This window comes from Notamacropus eugenii, chromosome 6 (genome assembly GCF_028372415.1).
Source record: "Notamacropus eugenii isolate mMacEug1 chromosome 6, mMacEug1.pri_v2, whole genome shotgun sequence".
Taxonomy (NCBI): Eukaryota; Metazoa; Chordata; class Mammalia; order Diprotodontia; family Macropodidae; genus Notamacropus; species Notamacropus eugenii.
Window position 1 is genome coordinate 45,074,638 of NC_092877.1, and position 15,472 is coordinate 45,090,109.

The following is a 15,472-nucleotide window of genomic DNA, read 5'->3' on the forward strand; positions in this document are numbered from 1 at the left end:
GGGATGATAGTGGGGCCATCTGTTCAAGATGGAAGGGACTGGAATCAAGGTTGTCCATAGAGAAGTTTGCCTAGTCAAGTTTGGCTACCTCTTTACCTGAGACCACAGTTAGGGAGGAGATTGTGGAGGAAGATGTCTTTATGAGGACATCTTCTGAGAACGAGAGAAGAAAAAGGGGTTTCTGGAAGAACTTTGTAGGAACTTGGAACAAAGACATGAGAGGATTAGAAAGATTGCTTTAATGCAGCGAGGTCCCAGTTTAGAACCCTGGTTTTGCATTTTGCTCACTAGATGAAAACACCAATTCCTTGAAGAAGAAATAAGAATGTCTTGGAGAGATCTGTAAAAAAAAAAATAGCCACCAGGATTTCAATTGGGTGGTAAAAATTGACTGAATGAAGCACAATGGAGAAGAGGTTCCTGACTGATAGTGGTCTGTAAATAGCAATGGGGAAAAGGAGCATTCTTACTCCCCTGCCTCAGCTACAGTGTGTGTGTGGAGGGGAGTTGGGAGGGAGGAGGTGGTGAATTCTCCTGGTGGCTAGAAGGGACTTATTACCAGGATAGTAAAGGGAGCATTCCTCTAGACCCACAGAAAATGACTCAATTCATTTACACTGAATTTTTTAGAAATTTACATTTCCATAAAATGTGAATATTGACTCCATTTAAGGGAGAAGGAGTTTGCTCTGAGTTTAGAGGACTTCAAATGTTCATACATGTAGCAAATGTCAGAGCTAGGATGTGGCACTGACACTTTGGGAAAAAAACTTCAACTCAACTGGTCATAAAATCAGATGAGGGACCTGGATTTGGAAGGGTTTCAGAAAGAAAGTTGGGGCGCTTGTAGGCAAATATTCTATTACGGTTTTTGTTTGTTTGCTTTTTTGCTACACATTTCTTGTATAGGACTCCTTTATTCAGACAACTACCTGGGGCAAGATCTCATCACTTCATGCCTGTATGGACTTTTGCAATAGGTTTTTTTGTTTTGTTTTGTTTTATTTCCTTGCCTTAAGTTTGTCCATTGCAGTCCATTCCCTATTCAGCTGTCAAAGTGATCTTCCTAAAGCTCTGATCTGACTATCTTTCTCCCCCCCACCCTTTATAAACTTCAAAGTCTCCCTATTACCTCCAGGATCAAATATACAATCCTCTGTTTGGTTTTTAAAGTCTTTCATAACCTAGTCTGTCTACTTTGCCAGTGTTTTTATATTTTATTTTTTTCCATGTGCTCAATGATCTAGTGACACTAGCCACACAAGGCACTTCTTCTTACCTCCATGTCTTTTACCCCTGGGCTTCACTCGGAATGCTCTCTTTCTTCACTTCCACCTTCTGGCTTCCTTTGGGATTCAGCTTATATTCCACATTCTGTTAGAGAGGACTTTCCCTGTCCCTTTCTCCAGTTGGAGTGCTTTTTGTCTGCAATTACTTTTTATCTCTCTGTAGATATTTTACGTGTATGTAGTTGTTTGCAAGTCATTCCTTCAGAGTAGAGACCATGTTTCTGTGTTTTTGTCTTTCTTGGTTTTTCCAGCATTTAGCACAACGCCTGGCACATACTAAGCAACTGATAAATGCTCACTGATTGATTCATTAGCATTTACTGAGTGCTTTGCTCACTACAACCTGTCATCATCTTCCAGTGGGACTGTTTTGATATGGAAGATCCAAACCAAAGGAATAAAAAGAATCAAATATTTGCTGACTACCACTCCTATCCCCTATTCTCACTAGACATAGACTAGCTATCCTATGAATTCTCTGGAATCACCTGGCTTCATTAAAAAAAAAAGAGAAACAAAGCAGGGATAGATTGTATGGGGGTGGTGACAATGGATGATAGAGAGAAGGTAGAACTACTCAATCCTTACTTTTTCCCAAAGAGAAGTGGTGGATAGGAAAATAAAACCTAAGATATACAAGAACATGGTGAGACAGCATCATGGATGCCATGGATGAGTTCAAGTCACTAGAGCTCACTGTACTGAAGGACTGATAGTAGGATTTCTGAGCCACTGTCAATGGTCTTTGAAAAACAACAGTGAATAAGACAAGTGCTAAAGGACTGGAGGAAGGCAAGTGTTCAACATGCAAATTATAGGCTGGTGAGCTTTACTTTAATTCCTGACAGAATGCTAGAATGTATTGTTAAAGAGATGGTTGGTGAACATTTCGAAGGGGAAGTGGTTTGTCAAGAACAGGTCATACTAGACAAACTTCATTTCCTTTTTTTGACAGGATACTCAACTGGTAGATCAGGGAATGCTGTAGTCATAATTAGATTTCAGGAAACATCTGACAAAAAACTCTCATGCTATGTTTGTGGAAGACAAAGAGATATAGTCTAGAGAATGGTATCTTTGGGAGGATTCAGGGTAAGTTGAGTGACCAGTTACAAAGCATAGGCATTAATGGGTTGACAACTACTGGGAGGGAGGTAGCTCTCTAATGATACACTCCAGGGATCTGTTCTTGGCTCCATACTGTTTAAAAGTTTTATCAAGCACAAAAGAACTGCTGGAATGCTCCTCAAATATGTAGACAACCCAAAGCTGGACAGTTTTGCTACCAGGTCAGGCGAGAATGTTAAGCTCCACAAAGGTTTTGGTAGCTTAGAATGATGGGCAGAATTTTAAAAAAGGACAAAATTTAATAGATAAATGTCAAGTCCCATGCTTGGGTTCAAAGAGTCAATTGCTCAAGTACAAGGTGGAAATCTGTCACTATTTACATGAAAAAAAAAAGATCAGGGAGTTTTTGTGCACTGTGAACTCAATGGGACAAAACGTGGCAGCCAAAAAAGCTAAAGCTGCCTTAAGAGGTGGTGGGCAGGGATACGCATTTTACGTGGTTTGGGGCCATTTTCAGCGGGACACCCGTCCGGAGGGTGGAGGTCCGATGCTCCGGAGCCTGGAGATCAGGTCCCCTAAGAGTAGGAAGGCTGGGCGGGTCTTCGCTCTCCGGGGCTCCCTCCAGGGCAGGCACGCCGGGTGTTAGTCCGGTTCCGGACTTCTCCCTCCCAGCCCGAAGGCGCATGAGGAGTGGCGGGTCCTGGAGCCAGGTGTCACCTGGGCTTAAGGGACAGACTCGCTCCGCCCTTCTGATGACTCGGTGCTCTCGGGCTGGAGGACCACTCGTGGCGGCTGCCATGACCGATTCTGCAAAGTGTCAAGCCGGCCCTTCTGGCCCAGACGTCGTATCTTCCCTTGCGGGCTGTGGGGGTGTATTTTAAGCCCCCACATTTTGCACTCCACCCTCCAAACATCGGGCTCTGGCCCCAGACCGGGGGCTGGGGGAGGGCGGACCCCTGCGGGGTCAGGGTCGCTCCCAAGGGTCTGCGGGCCGCAGGGCTGGGAAGGCAGCAGGCGGTCCCGCCCCCAGAGATAGACTCCACGCCCAGCCAGGTGACCCAGCCACCTCTCGCCCCGAGGCCCGGGACTTCCTGGGCCGCGCCGGCGCCGTCGCCCCCGCCCCCGCCCCCGCCCCCTCCCTCGCGGCAGCCCCTCCTAGGTTCGCTCCGCTCCGTCGTCGCCCCCGCGTGCTAAGGGGCGGGGGGAGCCCGGGTGCCGGGCCGACGCAGTGCGCATGCTCGGAGCGCGGCGCCCCCGACTCCTCGCTCGGCTGGGCTCGGGCATTTCCGCCTCTTTGTTTTAAACTCCGGACGGATTTTTTTTCCTCCTTTTCGGGGGGACCCGGAGGGAGCGGCGCCCCCTCCCCCTCCCCCCCTCCCCGCGCGGCCCCCGCGCGCGGCCCCGCGGATCGGCTACTCGCAGGTCAGTCAGTGCGCCGGCCCCTCGGGCCCTCCAGCCGCGGCCCCCTCGGGCCCCCACCGCCCCCGGCCCGACTCCCTCCTCGGGGCCACGCTCCCTCAGACCCCGGGCTCGGCCGGCCGCCCCTGCCGGGCCTCCTCCGCCTGGGCAGGCGGGGGGCCCGGTGCCGCGGGACCCGGGCGGGGAGGGCCCCCCTGCGCCCGGCCCCCCAGCCCCGGCGGGCCCCGCTCCCGGGCCTGGCCCTCGTCCCTTTAAATCCTCCGTCGGCGGGCCTCGCCGGCCTGGCCGGGCCTGCTCGGCCTCCGCCTCCCCCACCGCCGCGGCCCCCGCGAGGCCCCCGGGGCCGCCCCGGCCGGCGAGGCCCTGGGGGCCCGAGGGGCCGGCCTGACCCGGCCCTGCCCGCGCGGCTCAACTTTGTTGGGGCTGCAGCTGCGGCTTCCCAAGGGCGCCCTGGGGTGGGAGTGCGTGCGTGTGTGTGTATGTGGGGGGCACCCCCGCCCCCGCCACTCGGCCGGCGTCTTGTCTTTTCCGTGGCACTGAACCCTACCGAGGCGTAGCGGCAGCCCCGGCCCTGGGGCGGGGGAGGGGCTGGGGGGGTGAAGGACCCGGTAGGTTAGGGAGCCCTTCGGCCCCTTTCCCCCAGGTAGGGGAATGGTCACAGTGCCCAGACCCGAGGGGGTGGGGTGCCGTAGATTCATTTTGGAGTCAAAATTAGCCCGATGGGGGAAAGATGGAGCTCTCCAGGGTATGGGGGTGGATGGGGGGGGCTTTCTTTCTCCTGCCCCCCCCAGGGTGGGGGCCGGGGTGCTTGTTTTTTCCTTGAACCCCTCTCTGCCCCCCAAAATCAGAATTTAGCCAGACCTTTACTCTTTTGTTGAGGATGCTTAGGGATCAGGTCGTGAAATCCTGGGGGGCGGGGGATGACCCTTATTGGGGGTAATCTTGGTCTTTCATTTGTGGAAAAATTAAGCCCCCTAAGGCTGATGGTGTCTGTCCCTTGGCTTACCGATGCGGCTCTCAGGTGTTGGAAGACTGGGTTAAACAGGTGACAGAATGACTGATGGTGAGGACCCCCAACTGAGAGAAAAGTTGGGGGTTGCTGCTTGGAGCCAGAAAGATCTGTCTGCCAAAAAGTCTACACATTTTCTTGTGGAAAAATAATTATTTCAGATTTCTTCAGTTATCTTTTCACAGGAACAGAACTCATCTGAACCATGTGCCCTGTGGGTATTTAAATCGTTTAGGAAAATTGATTCTTGTAGCTTGACTTCATAAGATCTAGAACTTTTTGGACGTGTTTATTTATGTTTCAGCATCTTTTTAAATTTTATCTTTGTTTCATGTTTGTTCAATTGCAATCTGTTAAAAATGACCCAGGGTTAGGGAAATAGGTCTTCTAATGGGATTTTTGACAGTGATTCCACCGTTTAATTAAATTAACCATCCTGCCTCCGTTTTTTTTCTTTCCCCTTCTGATTTAAGTGTCAGGGGATTAGGGTTAAGAGTATACTTTAAAAATTTCCAGCTAGTACAATACCTTTTATCCAGTTTATTTTTGAATTGACATTCATGTGTCAGCACCTATTAAATTTGCCTACAGAATCCCTTTTGTTCTTTTACTGGAAGGTTTGACACACTGCTTTTGATGGTAAAACCTTTCCCCCCAGTTTGAAGTTAGCATAGGATCATAGACATGATTTTAAATGTGGAAAGGATCCTTGATATCACCTAGCCTAGCCCCCTCATTTTATAGTTGAGGCATCTGAGACCCAGGGAATGAAGTGGCTTGCTACTAAAAGTCAGCTGGTACGATATCCAGCTCTGGTGGTCTTGACCCGTTCTTTATTTGAGGTGCCACACTGCCTCTAATAACGTATGGCTTTATTTTGTAATCTTTAATGTGTTAGTTTTAGTAAATGTACAGTAAAATGTAAATTGATTAGGTAATTAATTAGCATCCTGTCAGTTTGGTACTCTGTACATGACATTGTCACTTTTTAAGTTTTGAAACTAGTTGTCACTTTTCCCCTGTTCCCTATGAAGAGAAAAGGATCAGAACTATATAATTTATTACCATCTGATGATTTTGTTTTGGTCATGTTAAACTAAAATCTAATTCCAATTCAGCCAGAGATCTCTTCGGATTTAGTTTGATCAGGTTGCAAACTCTGGCAGGTCCTGTTAGTATCCCACAGGCACCTCAAACATAACATGTTGGAAAAAAACCAAGCTCGTTATTTTTCTTCTTAAAACTGTTTCTCCTTCTGACTTCATTGTTTCTGTTTGAGGCACATCCTTTCACCTACTTTCCCACATTGCCAACCTTGGTCTTGTCTTTGACTCTTCTTTCTTCCTCACTTTTCTTAATCCAATCATTTCTCAAGTCCAGTGGATTCTGCCTTTGGAACCTCATTGGCTGCCCTTCCCTCTTCTGCTTATGTAATCACACTGCTGCAGTAGCCTTTTTGCTAGTCTTCTGGCTCTACTCTCCTGGCTTGACCCTTCTTCCCCCAACCCCAAAATCATTTTCACCCACTCCTCTGCTTAGAAATCTTCAGTTACTTAGTATTGCCCACCTAGTACAGTCTGGGCTCCTTCCTCTATGTGGCTGTGAAAGCCATCTAAAATCTAGTGCTTAACTTTATTTCATATTTTATTTATCCACCAACTTTTAATTTCAAGCCAAATTAGACAACTCTGTACTCTTATGACTCTTTGCCTGTGCTCAGTGTTTTCTGTTTCTTCAGTGTTATTCCTTTTCACCTCTAGACTTCCTGACAGTCAATTAAAGCCTAAGTCAAACGTTATCTCTTCTAGGAAGCCTTTCCTCATTTGTATTTATATTTCTAACACCTAGCATAGTTCTAGGAATATAGTGGGTGCTTAATAAATGCTTGTCGATTAATTATCCATGTGAAGATCAATACCAAGGAAATCATGGCTTAAATCATTATTATCCATGGTCCAAAGACTGGCTTCGTAAAGTTGGGAAAGGCTGCTTACCAGCAGACTGGACATCAGCACTTAGAAAGGCAAGTGTACTGAAGTGTGTGGGGGGGTGGGGTGGCTGAAATCTGTTGGTAGAAGATTGTTTGAAGTCTTGAAATGTAATATTAATGATCTTTACAAACATGTTTGCCTCTAAAATATATGAGAGGAAAGTTGCCTGGCATTTGAGATATTCTCTAAAAGAACTTTGAAGACTCAGGATTAGACCTATGATTTCATTAGTATAGGGAACTCCTAGACTTTTTACCAGTGCAGGCTGATACTTTTCTGCAATTTATAATCTTAAGAGAGTTGCCTAAAACACCCAAGAGCTGTCCATAATGACTTGTTCAGGGTTATGCAGCCATTATCTGTTAGAGGTGGGACTTGAATCCAAGGTTTCCTGGCTTCTGGGTTGACTTGCTACGGCCCTGCTACCATACTACCTATCAGAGCTTACACAGAATTTAAATGAGGATTCTTTAGACTTTGAAGAAATGTGTTATACATAAAAAAAAAGTAAGTCTTTGCTTGAGTGATTTTGTGACTTCATGACATGCAGTGTTGCCTTCCCTATTGAGTTGCCCCATATGCATGAGGAATCATAGTGACTGATTAGTCTGATCCTACCCTGTATAGGCTCCTTCCAGTTTTGATTTGAGGGAGAAATTGCCATAGATTTTAGGTTTTCCCCTCTTCCTGCTGGAACTCTTCTGTCTGACAACTGCAGCCATACTTTTGGAATTTTTGGGGACACTTGATTTCCAGGGGGAGAGTATGTATACTAGATGCTGTGTTTCCCTGTGGTTATCATACATGCAGGCTTTTGTATAGTGTTCAGAAGGCCATCTTAACATAACTTTGTAACTCTGACAATAACTCTCATGCAGTCTTAATGGTCTGGGGAGGCAATTCCCTTGTGTTTCAGGATTGTGATAAAGAGACTCCTAATGTTCTCCAAAGGGACACGCATTTCCTTTTGGTCTCATTTTCCTTAAAGAACTGACCAAAACCCCTACTCCATTTTAGGTACTTGAGTTGGGATTCTCTGACCTGGTTGACTGTCAATTTTAACTTAGGGAACCTTTGTTGTTTCCCACCTAATTTCAAGAATTGAAATTTACTCAGTCATTTTCTTTAATTTGGGTTCTCTTATAAAACTTGTGTTTCTTAAATATGAGTAGTGTTATAACTGGCATGGTTCGTATTTTATTTGAATCCCTACATTTTTTATTGTTATTTAATTAACTGAACATTAGAACTGAGTTTAAGGTTAAAATTTAAATATTCTTTTAGTACTGAAATATTTGGAAACTATAGGTTAATCTATATTTTAAAACCTAGTAGTCGTAAAAGGCAAACTTTTTGATGAGCATTTTTGTTTCTTGAGGTTGAATAATAAGAAAGACAAAGCAATGACTAAACATGTAGTTTACAACAAGTAGTTGATGGTGTTTTGATAAATTCTGGCTAAACTGGAGATTAAGACCTTATAGATCCTTGGGTGATGTACATTCATTTCAGGTTTGTCCATTATTTCGCTAGTGATGCATTTAAAGATGTTTTAAGAACACTAACTGTTTTGGGAAGGATATGCTGATACAGAATTTTTATTTGTAAACACCCTGAAAACTCTTCTGTACAAATACGCAAAAAAAAAAAAAAAAGATAATTGAAAACTGTCTGTAGTTCCTTTCATGAACTTTTAGGTTTGTATCCTAGGCATTAAAAGGTATAGAATCAAAAAACGGTTAGTTCAGAGAAGTTGTAAAATATAGATGTGTGTGTTTGTGTGTATCTTTATGTATGTGAGATACACACACATACACATGCATACACACATACACTATCTCCACAGTTAACTCTTGATTTTTCTTTTTGGGGGATGTGGAGAGGAAGAGGAACAGTGTTAAACTTGTAACCATTTTACAACTTTTTCTTTTCTGAGTCAGGGAAGACCAATGAAACTCCCTAGTCAGTCTTGATACTCATAGCAGAACTGGTAAAGGGGTTTACTGTGGTAGGAGGAAGTTAATGCCCTCAATCACAATTATGTTTTTGCTCCTTAGTAGACATTCTGACTATTTGTTTATTCAACTTTCTGTGAATTTAAGTTGCTACTTAATAAATAGCTCCCTCTACCGTAGATATTCAGCAGTTATATATTTATTAGCTTCATGTTTATGTTGCATGTGTACCTTGTGCCTCCCATTGGAATGTCAACTTATGGTGAATAGGGATTATTTCATCCTTGGTACTTATTTCATACTTGGTTCTAGCTAGGTGGCACAGTGAATAGAGCAAGGGCCCAGAATCAGAAAGACCTGAGTTCAAATGCAGCCTTAGACACTTACTAGCTGTGTGCCTGGGCAAGTCACTTACTTAATCTTTCTGCCTCAATTCCTCATCTGTAAAATGAGCTGGAGAAGGAAATGATAAATCATTCCAGTATCTTTGCCAGGAAAAAAAAAAACCAAATGGGGTCATGGAGAGTGGGCTACAACTGAAACAACTGAACAGTGATGGCACAATACCTTGAATATAGTGGGCCTTAATAAACACTAATTCATTGGCTTTGGGCTAATTATTTTTCCCCATCTGTAAAATGTGGAAAATCATACCTCTTCTGTCTGTGTTGTAGGATCCATATGAAGATACATTGAAAGAACTTGAGTGAAGTACTTTGCTTTATACAAATATACCATAAGCTAGTAAGCAAGCCAGTCAAAAATATTTATTCAGTGCCTGCTGTGTACCAAGCACTGTGCTAAGTGCTGGAGATTCAAAGAAAGTAAAACGAAGTCTTTGCCCTCAAGGAGTTCACAGTCTAATGGGGAGGGGGAGGACAACATGCAAGCAACTATATATAAATAAATTCTATATAGGATAACTTGGAGATCATTTCAGAGGGACAGCACATTAAGGAGTACTGGGAAAGGTTTCTTGTGGAATTGTAGCTGAAACTTGAGGAAGGTCAGGAAGCAGGGGTTCGGGCAAAAATCTCAGGTATGGGTGGAAAAGCCAGTGAAAATGTACTGTCAGGAAATAAAGTGTCTTCTTTGGGGAATATCAAGGTAGACAGAGACACTAGATGAAAGTATATGGTATAAGATTACTAGAAAAGTAGGAACAGGTCAGATTATGAATTTCCTGTTTGATCCCATAAATAAAAATGAGCCACCAAAGTTTATTGAGTAGGGAGGTCAACTTAGTATAGTCACTTCTGTGGAAGACTGACTAGAATGGGGAGAGACTTAAGGAAGGGAGACTAACCAGCAGGCTATTATAATAGTCTAGGCATGAGGTGATTAGGGTCTGCACCAGAGTAGTGGTAGTGGGAGAGGGGAGAGGAGGACATAGAGACAAATATTGACAAGATAGAATCAACAAGATTTGGCAATTGATTATATGTGGGGGGTAAGTGTGAGTGAGGTAATGAGGATGACAGATTCTGAGCCTGAATGACTGGATGGATAATGGTACCCTTGACAGTAATAGAAAAGTTAAGAAGGAGAGGGTGTGGGGGGATGGTAATGAGTTGTTTAAAATATCTATCAGACATCCATTTGGAGATGTCCAGAAGACAGTTGGAGCTGGGAGACTGAAGGTCAGGAAAGAGATCTAAGAATCATCTGTATAAAGATGATAATTAAATTGATGGGAGCTGATGAGGTCACCAAATGAAATTGTACAGAAGAAGATGAGAAGAGCCCAGCACAGAGTCTTGTGGAAAATCCATATTTAATGAATATGGCCTGGATGAAGAGCTAGCAAAGGAGCCTGAGAAGGAATGGTCAGACCAGTAGGAGAACCAGAAGAGAATAGTGTCATGAAAACCCAGAGAGAAGAGAGAATTAAGAGGAGGATGGACAGTATCAAAGATTGCAGAGGTCAAGAAGGGTGAAAAGAGGTTAGATTTAGATTAGATTTGACAAGTAAGAGCTTATTAATAACTTTGGAGAGAGCAGTTTCAGCCTGATTATGAAGCCTGCAAAGGAAGTAGAGGAATCCATTTTAAATAGCCTTTTCAAGGAAGGGATGAACTGATCAAGTGAGGGCTTTTTGAAGATGGTGAAAACAGGCATGTTTCATAGGCATCAGGGAAACAGCCAGCAGACAAGGAGAGACTGAAAATAAGTGAGAGTGTGATTGATAGAGAGGGCATTCTGCTGAGAAGATGGGATGGAATGGGATCATGTAGATCCTATTATGTAGAGGGCTTTGCCTGAGCATGGAGGAGGGCTACCTCTTCATCTGAGACAGAGGTGAAGGAGGAGATATTGGGAGAAGGCATCTGAGTGATATGAGGTGATTTGAGGAGGGAGCTCTGGGAGAATGGCTTAGTTTTTTCAGTGAGATACGAGTCAACGCTCTCATCTAAGATTGTAGAAGGAGGGGAGCTATTGGAAAAGCCACTGTGGTGAATGGGACGAGTCTTAGAATAGTGAGATTATAGTGGCTTAGGTCAACATGGTTTCAGTGATTTTTCTTCAGCTTATTCTGTAAGCATGAGAATAAGATCAAAGACAGATGGTGGTGGAAATAACTCAAGACTAGGCTTGATATGAGGCAGGATTTACAATAGAACAAAGGGGCAAAGGACTTAATAAGACTATAGTGTAGAGTTAAAATGGTTCACCAAGGGATCAGGATGGGAAAGAGAAGAGAGTTTAGCTAGTGAAGGGTGATGGCCTGGGAAAAAACTGAGTGATGGAGGTATTGGGGATCATAGTGAGATAGAAGCACAGGGTTGGGAGTGTAAGGCAGAGGGAGAGTTGGATTGAGAAAAGATTATGACTAAGTTTTAAAAGGTAAAAGTGATGCTAAGTAGTGAGGTAGATTTCTCTTTTTAGATTTACAGAATCATATTAAGCCATCATGGCTTGTGGTTTGCTTCATTCAAGTTATGGTCTATTTGAAAACCTGATTGCAGTTTTCCTATGGTGACAAAATTGATCTCTAAATTTTCTTTCGGTTTTTATTGTTAATCTTAGCTACTGTCTTAAGACTTCTCATAGAGTTTTGCTTTTAATCTAGTTATAAAGAAATAGCTATTCTTAGTACATTATAACAATGAAACTAACATACTGGACAATGTACCAGTACTTCATATATTTTAAGAAATATCTTTTGAGGAGGTAGAGCAAAAATGGGAGAGTTCTAGAAAGGAGTAAAGCCAAACTCCTTTCCATAAAACTCTAAACAGATCTAGGAAACACAACAGACTGATTCCTAATGGCAAAACTGAGAAAAAAATCACAATAAGTCATTTGTCAAGTGTAGCTTGGCATAAGAAGACAAACAGAGAAGTCTTTGGGCCTGGTGGATGGCTTAGACCAGGAGCAGAAGGAGCACTCCAGGGTTTTGGGAAGGTTGTTAAACTAGGTCAAGAGAACATCTCAGACCCACACTGAGAAACTACCAGATCCATACTGGTGCATCACGATGGGGATAGGTACCAAGTGGCAGCTTTGTTGCCTACCACCTAGTTCTAGGTCACAGATTCAGGATAAACTGAAAAAGTGTTTTTGGTTTGTTTTTTTTTGGTATCCCTTGCATAGTACCAGGCACATATCAGATATACACAATATGCTGAACTGTATATTGACTGACTGAATCACGAATAAGTCAGATGAAGTCCTCTCTTGGTGTAGTTTTTATTTGTCAGTTTGAATGGCTATGAACCTTTGTAGGCATTGTAGGGGGTGGGGAGGGTTTAAAACAATCATTTTTGTTGTGGTGTAGATAGGTGACTGAATAGAGTGCTGGGTCCAGAGCAGAAGACTGGAGTTCAAATCCAGCTTCAGACATTTACTAGCCATGTGACCCAGAGCAGGTCCTTTAACCCTTGTTTGCCTTAGTTTCCTTATCTATAATATGAGCTAGAGAAAGAAATGACAAATCACTCTATTATCTTTGCCAAGAAAACCCCAAATGGGATCCCAAAGAGTTGGAAGCAACTGAAATGACTGAACAACACATTGAGAAGGAGACCTGCACACTGTACCAAAAAGGAGGAAGTTTGGAAGGAAGCAGCAGTGGTGTGGCTCAGACCTCAGGAACAGAGCTGGGTCTCAGTTCTAGGACCTAGTCCAGCCTGAAGAGGAATAACTAGGGTAGGAATCCCAGACCAAAGTCAGTTCTGTCACTTTGAACCAATAGAGTTTTTTAGCTGACTGATGGAGGATGAGTCCAGCAATAGCGTACTGTTGCTCAGTTCCAAACCCAGAACTTAGACTTAGATGGATAGCAGATCCTTTGCTTTAGATTAGACCACTTTGGGAGCACTGAAAACTTGTCCTTGAGACTCTGGAATAACATAGCATTTGGTACTCCAGGAAAGCAGCAATGTAACCAATCTAGACCTCTGCTCCTGAAGTCCTACAGAGCCATGCCCTAATATCAAGGCTAAAGTTAAGAAGTAATCTGGAAAAATGAGCAAACAAAACAAATCCTACCAAAAGGAGCAGGGAAGCCCAAGATACAAAATCGCAAGAAGAGAATGGCTACAAAAACATTTATGAGCAGAGCCTCAGGGAAAAACATAACTTGGGCAAAAACTCAGCTAGAATGCCTAGAAGAGATGAAGCAAGAGTAAAAAAAAAAAAAGGTATAAGTGGAATGAGAATTATTGAGGAAAAACTGGAAAAGAAATGAGAACTGTGGAAGAAAAAATTAGAAAAGAAATTAACAGCTTGTCGCAAGGGGTACAAAACCTTGCTGAAAGTATGAATGGACCAAATGGAAGACAGTGACTCTGAGACAACAAGAAATATTGAAATGAAGTCAAAAGACTGAAAATTAAAAGAAAATGTAAGATACCTCATAATCAAAACAACTGACCTGAAAAACAGATCAAGGAGAAGAAAATTAAGGAATCATTGGACTATGTGAATGCCACCATCAGATAAAGCCTAGATTTTCTGTTTCAAGAAAATTTGAAAGAAAATTGCCCAAATTTCTCAGATCCAGGGTGCAAGTGGAAATAGAAAAAATCTACCTCCTAACAGAAACCTCAAAATGGAAACTCCCAGGACATCATAGCCAAGATCCAGAACTTTCAGTTCAAAGAAAAGACACTGAAAGCAGCTAGAAAGAAAGAATTCAAGAACTGAGGAGCCACAGTCCAGAATCACATGATTTAGCAGCTACTTGGAGTTGTCTCCAAGGAGACAACTTGGAATACAGTATTCCACAAGGCAAAGGATATAGGTTTATATCTGTGAATAACTTACCCAGAAAAACTGTATGTTGGGGCACGTAGAGGGAGGAGTGGGAAAGAAAGGAAGGTTAGAGAAAATTTTAATCTGGGTGTTCAGGCTGACAAATGGGGATGTAGGGGATGGAAGGGAAACATTGGACACTTCAACCTCACTCTCATCTGAACTGGTCAAAAGAAGGAAGAATAGGCAGACAGTTCAATACAGAAATACATTTTATTCATTGGGGAAAAGGGAAAAAGGGAGAAGGGAAAAGTAGAGGGAGGCTTGGGTAAGGGAGGGATTAGTTCTGAGCAAAATAAATGTGGATGCACAAAAGTATTTGTAAGCTCTAATTGAGGTGGCAAAGAATGGGAGTCTTAGGGGATACCTATCAACTGAGGAATGAATGAACAGGTTGTAGAATAGATGTGATAGAATACTATTGTGCTTACGAAATGATGGAGATGTTTGAAGAGAAAACTGGGAAGAATTGTATGAACTGATGCAAAGTGAACAGAACCAGAACAGTTTATACATTGACAGCAATATGGTTAAGGCCAACAACTTTGAAAGAATTAGGAACTCTCATTAGCATAATGACCAACTGTGAATCTGTAGGACTAATGGTGAAACATGCCCACTTCCTCCTGATAGAGTTGTGAAGTGCTCAAGTATTTTCTAGGACATGGCCAATGTGGGGATTTGTTTTGATTAACTATACATGTTTGTAATGGGTTTTGTTTTTCTTTTGTTCACAGAGAAAGGGAGTCATAAGGATGGTTTTTGTTCATTGAAACAAATACAACCAAAAAAAAAAGGAAATATTTCTTGAACTTAAACTATTACAGTTCCCCTTTATAGGATATTTCACTTTTGGTTTCCATGCCTTGGTGCAGATTGTCTCGCCCTCACTAGAATGCTCTTTTTCCTCATCACTGCCCTTTAAGAGGTGTTTCTTGATTCCCCAGTTATTAGTGCTCTCCTCTCCCCCGCAACAAACACAATATGTATTAATTTTGCACATATTTATCTGTGAATATGTTTTCTCCTTCAAGTAGAATGTATGTTCCTTGATTATAAGGACCTCCTCCCTTCCCCCATTCCCTTCCCCCTTTTGTAGTTGTGTCTCCAGCGATTGCCTTGGTTTCTGGAGCATGTAGTTATTGTTTATTAAATTTGGGAATACTGGATGCCAGGGAGTGATGCTTCAGTTCAATTCAGCAAACATTTATTAAGTATCTACTGTGTGCGCTGGCCATATAGAGATGAAAACAAAAGTCTCTGCCCCCATAAAGTTTACCTTCTCCTGGGGGTGAAAAATGCTACCTCTGCACAGGTAGGTTAAAAAGTGGGACAAGCCTTGTAGCTTAGGCCATGAGGGATGCTTCATGGAAGAGACGGAATCTGAGCAGAGCCATGAAGAAAGACAGGTTCTAAGAGGCATTGAAGAGAGGAAAGCAACAATTCCAGAGATGAAGTAGTAAAGTCCAAGAACAGCTAATGACT

General features: G+C 43.1%; 1 protein-coding gene across 5 annotated transcripts in view; it reads left to right on the forward strand.

Moving 5' to 3' along the window:
* Nucleotides 1-3,501: 3,501 nt before the first annotated feature.
* PCGF3 (polycomb group ring finger 3) overlaps nucleotides 3,502-15,472 on the forward strand; it is a 132,051-nt gene continuing 120,080 nt past the window's right edge. For 4 of the 5 annotated variants that reach the window (XM_072619739.1, XM_072619735.1, XM_072619737.1 and 1 more), the window contains exon 1: nucleotides 3,575-3,779. The gene's annotated coding sequence lies outside the window, so the exon portion shown is untranslated. Of the gene's footprint in view, nucleotides 3,780-15,472 lie in introns of all 5 variants that reach the window. The other variant, XM_072619734.1, reaches the window with a different exon arrangement.